Genomic DNA, 13,277 nt, shown 5'->3' with positions numbered 1-13,277 from the left:
CACTGGAAATGCCTTTTAGTTAAACTGTCAGCAAGGAATTTGCATTTGCACTGTTAAATTTTTATATAACTTTAATGCAGATAAAAAACAGCTGCTTGTTTAAGTGAAAATACAGTGATGGGTTTTTTTGCACTAATAAAGTTGTGGAGTTGTAAAGTATTTTGTCTAGTGTCAATTATATCGTCAGTTATATCGTTATCGCAAATTTTCAAACGTATATCGTGATAAATATTTTTGGTCATATCGCCCTGCTCTAGTGCAGACTCACGGAAACAAAATGACAAAACACAAGTCCACAAGAAGCCGAGGAGCTCAAGAAAACCAAAAGTCCGTGAAGAGCACTGGAACTCAAAAAACTGTCCATAAAGCTCTCCGGGGATTGCCCGGAGCAACACAGGCGAGGCAAATCCGGCATTTTTACAAACCAATTCTGGTTCATCAGTTACATTTAACGATCCGCTTACGCTCTTCTCATTCTGTGTCGCCGCTATGTGCGTATGAAAACAAGCGCACTGCGCATGCGCGTTTTACCCATATTCTATTGCAATATTTCATTTTCCTATCGTTGCCCAAAATTACACCGGTATTACCGTGAACGGTATGATATAGCCCAGCCCTAATGCAAACTGGGGGAGCTAGGGATCGAACCACCAACCTTCTGATCAGCAACTAACCTGCTCTACGTCCTGAGTTACAGCCAGCCAGGTTGTGGATCAGACGACGGCGTGGCAGCAGCAGGACCAGATGAGGCAGGACCAGACTTAATTGATTAGTCTCTGATTGATTTAATGTTCATGTAATCCAAACATACAGTGTCTGAGTTTGTTGGTTCGGGCAGAACAGAATCCCGAGAGGAAAACAGTCTTATTCACAGTGAATGAAATGTCAGAAGGTTCGGGACCAGGATGCTCAAGCGGAACATTCAGCAAACAGTCACTCTTACTCACCGATGAAGTTAGCTCAGCAGCCCTGGAGTGACGGCGGCGTGAGCGACGCCTTCCCTTGGAAGGGGGAGGCGGCGAGAGAGAGGACGGACCAGTTCGCAAGTCATCCAGCGGATTGAGCTGCGACTGCTCCAGTTGACCGGGCTGCAAATCCTCCGGCTCCTCACACTGAAGCGGTTAACCTCCAGCAGAAACGCCGTCCTGCTGTGGCAAACGCAGCTGCTTCACAGAGAACTTTGTCTGGTGCTGCTGTGTCGGCGTGGAAAGAAGGATAGCTTGCTCACTGGCTCTTACGTGCTCCCTCCATGCAGCTATGGTGCTGCTCAGTTTAGTGTTCAAGGAGAATTGATGAAGCCGGGGTTGTTCTTAATCATGGCGTCCACTGCGCTCAGTCCCACAGACATAGCCTGTAAGCTATCGGCCTGAGAGATGCGGTCCAGCAAATTAACCAACCTCTCCATTTCGACATCAACCTCAGAGGCGGAACAGTCTGCGGGGTCCATGTTCTGGTCATGATCTTCTGTCAAGTGAAGGCTGAGTGCAGGTGAACTTAAATACAGCTTTAATGCTGGATGGCAAAACATAAAACTGGCTGCATTAGAATACAAAATAAACAGAACACACAGTACAGAATGAGGGTAGATCGCAACACTGACACAGAGAAACACAGGGCTAAAATATACAGAGGGAGCTTTCTGGGAATGAGAGACAGAAGCGAAACACAGCTGGGACAAATCATACATGATGAGACCAAAGGGAAGCAAAACTCAATACATTAACCCAGACTTTCAAAGTAAACCAGGAAACATAACAGACTGAACTTATATACATAGACTCACAGGCAGACACTGAAATCATAGACACTACAAAGGGAACACGGAAATCACAACCAAAACCTAAGAATTAATAAAGAAATATAATTAAAAAAACAAAATACTGGGTCAGCGTCTCAGGCACCCCAACAATTTTACCCCTGTGAATCTGTGTCTTTGACCTTTTTTCTTAAACTGATGTGAACAAATGCTGGGTGTTAGTGACAGTAACAAAGTACCTAAAGATACAATTTAAAACAGATTATCTGATAAGTTGTCTGTTATGAGTAGACATGACACTGATTCATCCTTTGTGTTTTTTATGCTTCAATGATTCAGTAGAAAGTGGCTTAAAAAAAGAAAGAAAGAAAACAGTGTGAGAATAGTCATGCAAGAGAAAACTTTAAAAGATCTTCAGGACACTACAAGGAAGTCTGGCTCCTGGGAGGGGAAACAAAGAAATTATGAAAAGCTCCAGAACTTTGTACAGTACTGTACTCCATGCTGACAAGTTAGGACACTTTGTGTAAGGAAATGAAAAGAAACACACTCTTGAAGATACAGGGAGTGCAGAATTATTAGGCAAATGAGTATTTTGTCCACATCATCCTCTTCATGCATGTTGTCTTACTCCAAGCTGTATAGTCTCGAAAGCCTACTACCAATTAAGCATATTAGGTGATGTGCATCTCTGTAATGAGAAGGGGTGTGGTCCAATGACATCAACACCCTATATCAGGTGTGCATAATTATTAGGCAACTTCCTTTCCTTTGGCAAAATGGGTCAAAAGAAGGACTTGACAGGCTCAGAAAAGTCAAAAATAGTGAGATATCTTGCAGAGGGATGCAGCAGTCTCAAATTGCAAAGCTTCTGAAGCGTGATCATCGAACAATCAAGCGTTTCATTCAAAATAGTCAACAGGGTCGCAAGAAGCATGTGGAAAAACCAAGGCGCAAAATAACTGCCCATGAACTGAGAAAAGTCAAGCATGCAGCTGCCAAGATGCCACTTGCCACCAGTTTGGCCATATTTCAGAGCTGCAACATCACTGGAGTGCCCAAAAGCACAAGGTGTGCAATACTCAGAGACATGGCCAAGGTAAGAAAGGCTGAAAGACGACCACCACTGAACAAGACACACAAGCTGAAACGTCAAGACTGGGCCAAGAAATATCTCAAGACTGGTTTTTCTAAGGTTTTATGGACTGATGAAATGAGAGTGAGTCCTGATGGGCCAGATGGATGGGCCCGTGGCTGGATTGGTAAAGGGCAGAGAGCTCCAGTCCGACTCAGACGCCAGCAAGGTGGAGGTGGAGTACTGGTTTGGGCTGGTATCATCAAAGATGAGCTTGTGGGGCCTTTTCGGGTTGAGGATGGAGTCAAGCTCAACTCCCAGTCCTACTGCCAGTTACTGGAAGACACCTTCTTCAAGCAGTGGTACAGGAAGAAGTCTGCATCCTTCAAGAAAAACATGATTTCCATGCAGGACAATGCTCCATCACACGCGTCCAAGTACTCCACAGCGTGGCTGGCAAGAAAGGGTATAAAAGAAGAAAAACTAATGACATGGCCTCCTTGTTCACCTGATCTGAACCCCATTGAGAACCTGTGGTCCATCATCAAATGTGAGATTTACAAGGAGGGAAAACAGTACACCTCTCTGAACAGTGTCTGGGAGGCTGTGGTTGCTGCTGCACGCAATGTTGATGGTGAACAGATCAAAACACTGACAGAATCCATGGATGGCAGGCTTTTGAGTGTCCTTGCAAAGAAAGGTGGCTATATTGGGCGCTGATTTGTTTTTGTTTTGTTTTTGAATGTCAGAAATGTATATTTGTGAATGTGGAGATGTTATATTGGTTTCACTGGTAAAAATAAATAATTGAAATGGGTATATATTTGTTTTTTGTTAAGTTGCCTAATAATTATGCACAGTAATAGTCACCTGCACACACAGATATCCCCCTAAAATAGCTAAAACTAAAAACAAACTAAAAACTACTTCCAAAAACATTCAGCTTTGATATTAATGAGTTTTTTGGGTTCATTGAGAACATGGTTGTTGTTCAATAATAAAATTATTCCTCAAAAATACAACTTGCCTAATAATTCTGCATTTTTCTCTTGTTACCAATTTTAATATTTCTTCAGTAGTCATAGATACTTTGTAGCTTTACGTACTAGCACAACTTCAGTAACCCTACAAACGTCACTGCAGTTTAGTTTTCTGTCTTCATTTATGTTGGAAGTGTTGGAACTGTACATTTGAATTCTTTCAGAAATCTCTCAGTCAGAACATGCTATATCATTTTCAGGTGGAAACTAACGAGCTAACTTCCTGCTAACTTTTAACTCAGTTAAATTTAATAAATTCTGTTTTCATGGATGCCTGGATGTTAAAGCAGCAACACTGATCATTTTATTAAAGATGAAAGAATTTAGCCAGTGTTTAAGTGATGCCGCAGTGTTCGTTTGACTTTGGGACCTGAAGGTAGACGGAGTTTAGGACGCAGATTACTCAGCGAGGCTCCATCACGCAGTGCCACCAAAGTCGTACTAAAACATTTTTGACAGATTTTTGAGCGCCGTGTAGCACATAAAATCAGTTTGAGGTCAGTAAGCACAACCAGAATTTATACATAAGGCGCACCGGATTATAAGGCAAACTGTCGATTTTTGAGAAGATTAAAGGATTTTAAGTGCGCCTTATTGTGCGGAAAATACGGTACTAAGGTTTTCAGCATCTCTGCCATGGCTTCAGACTACACAGGCCCCCCTTCCCAAGTTCATCAGTGAGTCCTGATCGCCTAAGGCACTGTCACAGGTTTATCAGTTGGACCAATACCTCTGTTTACTTGTAAACAGACCTAACTGTTGTTGATGATGTCTGTTGATTTAAAATTAGCTTTTGCCTTTTATTTAAATGCAGTTGTCCATAATGAGTGGTTTTCACAAAGTACATGGCAGCTCCTGGTATCTTCCAATTTTAAGGCTGAACTAGTAAGTTTTTTTCCTCTTGGCTAATTGCATCTGTGGTTTTACTGATATTGCCTGAATGTGGCTTTACATCTGGGATTTTACCAATGTCATGTTTCCCCATACATTTTCTTCCCATAGTGTATGTGTAGACAAACGTGTATGACTGCAGTGTCCCATGTGTGATGTCAAAAGACTTACGCAGGCTTGAAGTTAGAGTCTCTTGTCTAAACCACCTGCTGTAAGCACCATCAGCCATGTACCAGTCCTCCTTAGTTCCTGATATGAGCGTTCCTCAGATTGTAGGCATATTTTTACCCTATTTCTCTTTAGGAGTTTTCAAGCAAAAAGAGTCTATTCAAAGTGCACTCCTTTCATACGCCTGTCAGGAAATGAAAAGAAATGCCCTTACTGTCTGACTAGTGGGCCATGTGACTAGCTTTTCTTTTGCCTTAGATAAACAACTCTCAGTTTTTTGAAATCCAGCTTCATCCCCAAGCAAAATTTCCATTTGTGTGGCTGTGACATTTTTTATGTGATTTATTCTATTGTCCCGAATCCCCCGGCCTTTGCTGCCCCTCCACCTCGTCCCCTTGCCATCAGCTTGACAATCCCAGCCTTTGTTTTTGCAATGAGAAGCAGCATTCTTCCAGAGGGATGACCTCCTCTGTCTCTATAGAGGCTGGCACTGGGGACACGACCCTCCCCGATGATTGGATAGCACCCGCCGGATGCTGTGAATGAAATCCACTAGTTGTCACCCCAATGCTGCCCACATGTGCGCCAAACACAAGCTCATTCCCGAGAAAGAGAACTCGAGGGATCCCTCTGTTCATCCCAGCTGATGCTCCCAAGCCTCAGCACCGCTATCAGGACCATTAGCACAGAACACAGGATCCAACTCTGTGGCTCATCATTCGTTTCTGTGAGTATCCATTTGATGCTTTTTAACCGTAGTTTTTAACAATATACTTTAGAGTCAGGACTCCAGTGATCATTATATTATTGTTCTTAACAACTGCCAAGCAGTGCAAATTAATTTCTTCCTTTTTAGAAGAAAAGAAAAGAGGAGGTTTTAGCAGCACCATAAGAGGAGGCTGAAATGAAAGGTACTGAAGTGAAAAACTATTTCAGAGAGACTCATCCTTAAAATCCCAAAGCACACTCATTATTAGAATTCCAAGCCAGCAGTACATCAAGGCACCCAGCTCAAGTTTTATACCTCAAACCAGCTGAAAGGGATGAGTGCAAACACAGGAACATCAAAAACCAGAAACAGTAATGCATTAGACTACCTGCAGCGATGCAGGTATCTGTCACACACGGACACCTGCACAGATCTGGATTTAGGTTATTATGCAGTTATGTGGGTAGGGATAAGTGAATTTACTTTGCAATACCTGTATTGTTGATAGTACTTTTATTAAATACACAGCACATAATAACTGTTGCCGTTATGGCTGTCTGTGTGCCACCTGGCTTGAGGACTGTAGGGTGGGAATAGGAACTGCTTTGTAATGAGGATTTGCCGTGGATACATGGATGCTATAACACAGAGTTAGCTGGGCATTCACAGAAATGCAAAGCTGTGGTCAATGGTGCTATTTATTGAAATTCCATATCATGAGTGTATCTGTGCGACACAGTGCTTGTAAGGCTTGTTACCCTTTAAATTGTGGCTCTTTCATCAGTATGCCTTCAGTGTGTACATGTCACATAGCCCCCAGCAGTGCCTGCCATTTGACTCTCATTAGCACAAACAACATTTGTATGGATTTCCCAGCTGAAACCGAATTTATGTTTCAGGGAGTTTTGATACCAAGAGAGACCTATTTATAGTGTTTATGAGCTCGTCCATACATTTTAAAGACATGGTCAGACACTTTCAATCCTTTTAAGTGCGGCATGAGGCCTGCCTGTCCTCCTTCCACTCATTGCTCTTTAAACCAGTCAGAGTCTATCAATAATGAGCACTGCATTAGAATCATTTGGTTTGGTTTGTAGATGTGCGTCTCTTTCCAGCACAGCTTTACTGCCAAGTCCCATTATGTACTTGAATTGATTTACAGCTATTCTATCATTTCTTATAGGTAACGCCATAAAAAAGGCACATTAAAAGAACACAAGAAGATTGCAGTCACATTAAAACACTGGTGCCGTAGTAAACGTGTAGTAGTGGTCAGTTGTGTGTTATATAAACAAACTATCAGCCTGTTGTTGCTGATTGGTGTTCTAACAGGCACAATCATCGGCATGCTTCAGTGCTCGCACACAGTGCTATTGTTCACGGCTGAGCTGAAGAAAATAATACTACATTATGTAGATGGATCAAAAATGAATCATTCCATGAAAGAACCTTCAAATTGTTAAAAACTAATTAAAAAGGAGAAAAGAAAATAGAGTTTTATGTCTGAGTTTCATGCAATGTTCGTGTGCTGACTCATCTGCCCCCAGCAAAGGTCATTAGCAAGTGGCAGACCCGTGTGCTTAGTGATGTGTATGGACACGGGTGCTGCGCCAAGAGGATTCTGAAAACCAATCAAGAGAGCGCTTTCTCAGCTGATGGGATTTAATGAAAAAATCCATTTGAAACAAACACTGCCAGCACGACCCATGTTATTTTATTTTCTCCTTATCCTTCAAAGTGCTTCCAGTAGCGATGGTAGCGGTACTGTCATGAGCCATGTCTTTGATTATGCACATTTCCATCATGTAAAATCATTCAATAAGAAATATTGTATTTGTCATTTTTTAATGTTTTCTTATCAGTCACAGTATTGGGTCGATTGCCTGATAGTTTTATAAAGACAGAAATATCATTTGTTTACTCTCTTTTTCCTAAGATAATTTTTATTTGCCATTGTTGGCTCTGTTTGTCAGTTGTTGGTGTAAGGAAACAGGAAACAGGGAAAGGGTATGACATGCAACCTGCTGGGAGGAACAGTGAAAGCTGCAGGCACAGCATGGGGTATGTGCCTTATCCGTTAGACCAACGCACACTTTCAGCTATTTGATTTTATTCATTCATTTCATTCATTCATTATTCATTCATTTATTCATTTTGATTAATCATGATTAAATATCATGTTTATTCTATATTAATCAGATTTCATTTTGCATGAGCAAACAGACTCGAGAAAAAAGGGAAAATATACGAACTTAACATGTTTATTGAACATTTGGAACATTCATGTTAACAAAAACCTCTGTAAACATTCATCCTCTCTCTCTATCACTCCTGGGGAGGCTTCAAGTCCTTGAAACGAGGAACCAAAGCTGTGTAAAGGTTCTCAGTGATGTTAACAGGTCTGCAGTTTGTTGCAATCCACTCGGCGTCAGTCGATGTGTCCGAGGTCGACTTACTGAGTCCCCGATGCTCCGTGAGTGGTTTGTCGCAGTTGTGGTTTGACATATATATATCTATCTATCTATATCTATCTATATACATATATATCTATATATATATATATATATATATATATATATAGAGAGAGAGAGAGAGAGAGAGATCCAATTATCACATTTGAAATTTCTTCAATGAGTGCTCAGTTTAAATGTAGGGACAACGCAACACAGCTACTGAATCAGATACTGTCTAGCTATCCATTATTTTTCTCAACTGCTTGTCTAGTTTAGGGGTGCAGAGGGGCTGGAGCCCATCCAAGTTGCCAGTCTATCAGGCTACCACAGAGATAGACAGGAATTCATGCTCACATTTGTAGTTATGCCCTATTTCAATTGACCAAATGGACGATCAGTTAACAGGTTTTTGGATGTGGGAAGAACCCAGAGTACCCAAAGAGAATACAGACAGGAACTGGGAGAACATGACTCCACCCAGAAGCTGGTTGGTGGTTTCATACTCAGGCTGTTCCTTTCACTCCACACTTTAACCTGGAATAATCAGTGTTTGAAAGTGGCTCAATTTTTACCACAGTACATCACCATTATTACTTTATCTGCAGGCATAATACAGTCAAGATAAATCATCAATATGTTCAAAAACATTGGGCGATTCTCAGCATCACTGGATTCAAGCAAATAGAATAAGAGAAACTGTAGTTTTTAATTGTGTGAATGCTGCAAAGCATACATGTATATTATTAAGAGAGTTTTGTTTCTGTCATGTAGTAATTGTGCTTAACTGTATGAAGCTTATTAGACATTATGAAATAGATCGTATGTAAAAGCAAATTTTGCCAAAGTGCTTAAAAGAGTTTTTTTCCTTAGCAAATTTTCTACTTAAATTTTGTATTAATTTAACAAATTTTTGGATATCATGTGTGATTTCCATTGCAAATATTAATCAAAGTTAAATTTAGGGGGCTTGGCAGAAAAAACACTGGAGCGGAGCTGTGATGATATCAAGTACACTGCTGTTCCAACTGCAGAATGATCGCGCTGCGTTCTCCCGTTCACTGAAGTACAGACGAGCAAGGAAGCAAGTACGGACCTGCGGACTGAGAAATGGTTATTGAGTCAGAGTGCTTGAAACACAGAGGCCATGAGGCCATACTCTCACAGTCACTGTTCACTCCATGGTGTGTGTGTGTGTGTGTGTGTGTGTGTGTGTGTGTGTGTGTGTGTGAGGGGTGTTTAGCTGCCCTGAATCAGAAACTGCTTGCTGTTTACATAGAGCGTTTATAGATTCACACTGAGTTTCTTTTAGGTCTTTTTCTCTCGTTCAGCATTTGTTTCAGTTCTTCTTCATCTTGATGAGCTTCAGCTCCGGATTTTGCATCTTTTTTTTTTATTTGAAAAATAAAATGTCACCAAATGATGCTCAGTTTAGGTGCTTTGTTGGCTTTATTTAGTATATTTTTGTGGGCGGGGGTGCTCTTAGTTTTCACACTTAAGATGGCTGATATTTTGAAAAGCTTATTAAATTAAATTAAACTTATTCCTCAAGTTCAGCTTTGAATATTTAAAATATTTTATATATATTGCATAATATATCAATATATAACTTCCTCCTCATCTGTTCTGCACAGTCGTTCTACTCTGTATCTATGCAGACTGCTCATGAACCCCATTAGCAGCTCCTTGGTGTTGGTGCTGTTCAGTTCTTATTACTCCAGTCACTGAATTTTGTGATGCTTTAGTTTATATGCTGGCTGTTCTTTCCCACTTTTCTGACAATTTCTCACAGTTGAACAAGTTGTTTAGCGGTAACTTCAGCTTCTTCAGCAGTTTTCAGCTGAAAAAGTTTTATTTTATTATAAATTACTGAATTCACACTGCATTTTCACAGGAAATGGCTATTTTTCTAGTTGAGAAACAGGAACACAATCGTATGAATGCACTTTTGTGTTCCTGTTTCTCTTTATTCTTTAGTATTATTCGTCCTCAAGTAGCTTTCGTATGTTTTGGGCCCTTTAACTACTTCTGCATACTTTTAGCAATTCAAGTTTTACAGTATTTTGCTACTTCTGCTCTTTCTGGTCATCTTTTCTGCTATTTCTGACTTTTTATACTTTTTAAAACATTCAGCTTTTTATGGATTTTCTGCCCCCGTTATGGAAAGCTTCCAGAAATCTGTTAAAACGTGGCTGTTTTTTAAACGTCACTATTTCCATCCTTTCACTTAGAAGCACTATTTAAACTCAAAATGCTCCCAAACCATTTGGCTATTATGGCATAATTCAGCTTTTGCGTATCTTTTACCGTTTTCATAAAATCCCTGCTCAGGTTTTTTGTCGCATCATGATGCTTTTTTATAAAACACGTGATTTGCTATGTTTTCTCTGCAGTTAAGCTAGAGTGCACAACTCTCTCTGAATCTGTTCCTCATGTCCAAATAAATTCTTCTTACTCGCTCAATTTTAACTCGTCCAACACAAATTATATACCGAAACATAGGTTTTTATGTTTTGATTCAGAAAATGTGACTGACATTGATATGGGAGTTAAAGGGAAGTGATACAAATTTCACTCAAACCAGAGCTGGAAGTCTCTATTTCCAGTCGTCCCACCCCTAAATGAAGTAGCCACAGTTGTTTTGGTGTGAAAAAGTAAACAAGCTGCTTCTGCTTGGTGGATTCAAATTCAGTAGATTCACACCAACGACTGTATAGAAGGTAGACATTGATTCAGACTTGATTGGCATTGAAACGCAGAGGCCACACACTGTTCACTCCATGGTGCGTGTGTGTGTCCATATTTGTAAACATTGTTTGGTGGAGATGTATACGCGTGTGCGTTTGTGTCAGAGGGGTGTTCACAAGCTGCCACCAATCAGAAACTGCCTGTTTAGAGTTTAGAGATTCAGGCTGAGCTTATTTCAGGCCTTTTTCACTCGTTCAGCACTTGTTTCAGTTCTTCTTCATCTTGATGAGCTTCAGTTCCAGGTTTTGCATCTTTTTGTGTTGTTTTGTTTTGAAAATGTAAATTTCACTAAATGCTCAGTTTAGATACTTTGTTGGCTTTATTTAGCATGTTTTTCTGTTTTTTTGTACTCGCAGTTTTCACACTTAAGCTGATATTTTGAAAATCTTTTGCAATTAAGCTCATTCACCAAGTTCAGCTTTTGAATATTTCAAATTTTATATATATTGCATAATATAGCAAAATATCAATATATATCTTGGTTAACTTCCTCCTCATCTACTCTGCACAGTGTCTATCTGCTCTCTGTCTATCCAGATTGACCGGCACAGTATTTTAGGTCCTGAACTTCATTAGCAGCTTCTTGGTGTTGGTGCTATTCAGGAGGAGGCAGTTCTTATTATTCCAGTTATTGCAATTTTTAGCTTAATTTTGTTATGCTTTAGTTTATCTGCTGGCTGTTCTTTTCTGTTTGTCATAATCGGATGTGTGGGAGGGAGATTAGGACCCAAACGCAGGTCTCCGAAAATCACAAGGGTAAGTCCAAAACAGCTTTATTGCTGAGCTCTCCCAAAACACAAGATACAAAAAACTCAAATTCAATTGTAACCTGGAACTACTCGGCTCAAGACACACAGGCACACAGCTAGATGGATGACACGAGCAAGAGCAGAGGGAAATTCAGACAATATGTAAACACAGGATAATGAGGGAACAAATCCAGGTTAATGAGACAATGGAAGCAAAATTGAACATCGTACACATGAGGCAGGAGACTATCAAAGTAAAACAGGAAGTAACAGACACAGGAGCACATTAAGACACACAACTTGACCAGGGAAGACAAAAGCACAAACATGGCAGACAGAGCTGAAAGGCAGACAGAGTCAGGGAGCTAGAGACACGAGCAAACGCTAGAGAGCCGAGGACAAGGGAGACAGGGGCAAAGAGACAGAGAGCGAGAGAGTGACACCAAACTTGACATTCATAAAACGACATCATGGATAACACAGACACATGACAGAAGTGGCAGACAATTAAAATAGCAACAAAACTGACTTCAAAGAGAGACAACAATAACTAACACAGGAAACTAGACATAAGAAGACAGGAAACACCAATTTAACCACATAATAACAAGCCTGAAAACAACAAATATAAAATACAGAACTATAATATAAGTAAACTAGAAAACTCCTGAGTAGAACTCAAAACCTTAGGTCATAGACGCAGGACCAGGACACTGCTTTTTTAAAGTTTGTGCTATTTTTTTTAAAATTTCAATAATGTTTTTTAGCTCTGACCACAGCATCTTGTGCCATTTTTAGCTAAACGTCGTGTTTCTTTATCTTATCTGCGGGTGATTCTTTCTTGCCTTTTTAAAGTTGCTGGCAGTCTTCCACATTTCAACAACTGTTGAAATGTTCAACAACATTGCATTCTCCACAGAGTGACAGAGCATGTTCATTATCTGATCACATGGAGAGACAGAAGAACCCTAAAATTTTAGCACCCAACATTATACAAAGAATGGCTAACATGATAATATTATCCCAAAATGTTGTGTGTGTGTGTGTGTGTGTGTGTGTGTGTGTCTGTGTGTGTGTGTGTGTGTAATTCTGTTTATATGGACGTAGCATTACCTTATAAACAGTACATTTGCACAATGACTGAAACCAGCCCACTGAATGAACAATGGGCTGTGAGGTCAGTTCCTTGATCATTAATATGCAAATTCTCATGACCATTGATCAACAACCACTGATCAAACACCATTGATCAATGATCAAAGACATTCACAGAGAGTTGGTTAACCCTTTAAAGCTGGTCGGAGCGGACACGCTTCATTTTGCGTAACTATTTTTAAATCCTGGTAGCTCTGCAACCACGTAAGCTAGCGCAATAATTTTTTTTGCATATGAAACCGGAGGAGTTGTACTTACATCTTATGCCATCAGCTTGTCCTAGGTCACAGTTTCCTTCCACATATAGCTTTGCCAAAACTGCATAAAAAGCACTTGCAGCAACAAAAACATAATATTCCAGAAACACGCTTTGCCGATCCGATCAGCTGTTTGTAACACTTCCTACATCCATCAGCGTGAACTATCGCATGTCCGGCATGTCCTGCCCGAAACCGGAAGTGACGTCATTTTGCGGAAATGTAGTTTTTTACCATCGTGGCCTTATGAGCCTATACTTGTGTTTTTAAAAGCTATGT

At 40.3% G+C, this 13,277-nt stretch overlaps 1 protein-coding gene across 5 annotated transcripts in view; it reads left to right on the top strand.

Annotated features, from left to right (window-relative positions):
- Nucleotides 1-13,277, top strand: part of LOC120721178 (galactosylgalactosylxylosylprotein 3-beta-glucuronosyltransferase 1) — a 53,362-nt gene that overhangs the window by 13,592 nt on the left and 26,493 nt on the right. For 2 of the 5 annotated variants that reach the window (XM_040011347.1, XM_040011310.1), the window contains exon 1: nucleotides 4,160-5,657. The exons of 1 other annotated variant lie outside the window; for it this stretch is intronic. The gene's annotated coding sequence lies outside the window, so the exon portion shown is untranslated. Of the gene's footprint in view, nucleotides 1-4,159; nucleotides 5,658-7,612; nucleotides 7,701-13,277 lie in introns of those variants that run through there. 2 more of the 5 variants (XM_040011338.1, XM_040011319.1) reach the window with 2 other exon arrangements.

The sequence above is a fragment of the Simochromis diagramma genome, unplaced genomic scaffold, assembly GCF_900408965.1.
Source record: "Simochromis diagramma unplaced genomic scaffold, fSimDia1.1 OVJJ01000123.1, whole genome shotgun sequence".
NCBI classification, from domain to species: domain Eukaryota; kingdom Metazoa; phylum Chordata; class Actinopteri; order Cichliformes; family Cichlidae; genus Simochromis; species Simochromis diagramma.
Note: the sequence above shows the minus strand (reverse complement) of the source record. Positions and strands in the feature narration are given on the sequence as shown.